The sequence below is a fragment of the Microcebus murinus genome, chromosome 22 (genome assembly GCF_040939455.1).
Source record: "Microcebus murinus isolate Inina chromosome 22, M.murinus_Inina_mat1.0, whole genome shotgun sequence".
Taxonomy (NCBI): Eukaryota; Metazoa; Chordata; class Mammalia; order Primates; family Cheirogaleidae; genus Microcebus; species Microcebus murinus.
Window position 1 is genome coordinate 8,976,107 of NC_134125.1, and position 2,772 is coordinate 8,978,878.

Here is a 2,772-nt window from a genome sequence, read left to right on the forward strand (position 1 = left end):
TCAGCACCCAGGAGGCAGGGACAGAGACAGAAAGGAGGCCGAGCTGGCGGGAAACTGGGACTCCTGCCTCGCAGGAGAACTTGGGAGAAGCACCCCATTTAACAGAGGGGAATGCTGAGGCCCGGGGTGGATTGGCTGGCCTTCTGAAGACAGGTGTTGGGGGGTGAGGGTGTTTCTCGTCTCCTTCAAGCCATGAGCAGCCCCAGAGCAGGGATGGGTTGAGTGATCTCTATAAAAACAAACGTCAGTCCTCAGAGGAGTCGTTGAACTCCCCTGGGCCTCGGTTTCCTGTCTGTCACTTTTTAGCAGAGATCTGGCCCCTGCTTGGCTCCATCCAGCCCTGACCTAACCATCATCCTTGAATTCTGCACACCAACCTACGACCAGACCAATGGTTGTTCTCTCCTGGGAGGGGCCACACCCTCCTGCCTCAGGGCCTTTGCACATGCTGTTCCCTCTACCTGGAACACTCTTCCCCTTCTCTACTCAACCCTCCTCATCCTCCGGGTGTGGGCTCACACTTGCTCTCTCAAGACCTCCCTGTCCCACCTCCTTGCTCTCTAGACCTCTCCTGCTAACCCTCTTCATGTATTTGCGGGGTTATTCGATTCCTCTGGCCTCTCCGTTGGCCTCCATTGAGGGCGGGTTTTATCTCGTCCACCACTGTATCTGCGCATCTAGCGCAGCGCCTGGCATAGCGCAGATACTCAGGAAATGCTTGCAAAAACCACCTCTAAAGGAGTAGACATTAACGGCCAGGTGTGGTGGCTCATGTCTGTGATCCTAGCACTCTGGGAGGCCGAGGTGAGAGGATTGCTTGAGGCCAGGAACTCGAGATCAGCCTGAACAAGAGCGAGACCCCGTCTCTAACAAAAATAGAAAAATTAGCCGGGCGTGGTGGCGCATGCCTGTAGTCCCAGCTACTTGGGAGGCTGAGGCAGGAGGATCGCTTGAGCCCAGGAGTTCGAGGCTGCAGTGAGCTGTGATGGTGCCGCTGCACTCCAGCCTGACTGAGACCTTGTCTCTAAAAAAACAGATTTAAATTTTTAAAAAATAGAATAAATGAGATCATAAACCTGATTGCAAATTCACATCAATATATGCAGAAAAACAATATGTACAATTTAATGTAAAATGTTCAAAGACAAAAATGTACCTTATTTCAGTTCTATTTTTAAAAATATGTTCTTGCAAAATCCTTAGGAGTTGTTTTAAGCAATGTAGGCATTACAAGTGAGTGTAGATTTTTTTTTTTTTTTTTTTTTTTTACCTCCAAGGTTCTGCTTGAGTGAGTGTAGATCTGTAAAACAGCATTACTCTACAATAAGAAAATATGGGCTGGGCGCGGTGGCTCACGCCTGTAATCCTAGCACTCTGGGAGGCCGAGGCGGGCGGATTGCTCGAGGTCAGGAGTTCGAAACCAGCCTGAGCAAGAGCAAGACCCCGTCTCTACTATAAATAGAAAGAAATTAATTGGCCAACTGATATATATATAAAAAAAAATTAGCCGGGCATGGTGGCGCATGCCTGTAGTCCCAGCTACTCGGGAGGCTGAGGCAGGAGGATCGCTTGAGCCCAGGAGTTGGAGGTTGCTGTGAGCTAGGCTGACGCCACGGCACTCACTCTAGCCTGGGCAACAAAGCAAGACTCTGTCTCAAAAAAAAAGAAAAAGAAAAAGAAAATATGTTTGAGTGGGGAAAAAAATACTTAAAATGGAAAATAAAATGACCTGAAGCAAAGATAAGGCGCTAGTGTTTGTAGCTTCCAGATGGAGGACTCACTGGGATACTTTTTCTTTTTGAGATAGGGGTCTTGCTATGTTGCCCAGGCCGGATTTGAACTCCTGGGCTCAAGCGATCCTCCTGCCTCAGCCTCCCGAGCAGCTGGGACTACAGGCGTGCGCCATAGCACCTGGCATCCATGGGTATTTTTTTTTTTTTTTTGAGACAGAGTCTTGCTTTGTTGCCCAGGCTAGAGTGAGTGCCGTGGCGTCAGCCTAGCTCACAGCAACCTCAAACTCCTGGGCTCAAGCGATCCTCCTGCCTCAGCCTCCCAAGTAGAGTGGCTGGGACTACAGGCATGCGCCACCATGCCCGGCTAATTTTTTCTATATATATTAGTTGGCCAATTAATTTCTTTCTATTTATAGTAGAGCTGGGGTCTCGCTCTTGTTCAGGCTGGTCTCGAACTCCTGACCTCGAACAATCCGCCCGCCTCGGCCTCCCAGAGTGCTAGGGTTACAGGCGTGCGCCACCGCACCTGGCATCCATGGGTAATTTTTATATTACTCTGGGTACTGTTCCCTGGAACCACCACCTGCAGGGCCGGGCTAAGGACTGAGTGAGATGCTATATGCAGGGTGGCGCGCCGAGCACGATGTCTGATCCACAGTAATTGCTTAAACCGCGTCAGCGTCCCCCCTACTCCCAGACCTCACGCGGGGACGTCAGTCCTCCCAAGCTGGCCTCCCCCGGGTGCTAATCGTGGTCTCTGTTTCTGTCCCTAGCCAGGCTGGGGGCTCAAGGGGCAGGGCCAGGGCAGCCCCCTCTCCCGCAGAGGTGGAGCCTCGCAGGTCGGGACACGGTAGGCGGCCAGCACCTTTCCCTGGAGTGGGCGGCCACCCCGCCAGGAAGCGGCTTGGCCCAGCGAGGGGCGCCAACAGGGGCGACGTCTGGCCCCCGGTGTAGATCGGGAGTTAAAGGCTCCTCCCTCCCAGGGAGGGTGGGTCCCCCGGCCGCAGCCTGGCAATGGAATGTTGTGTCGCCGGTTGCC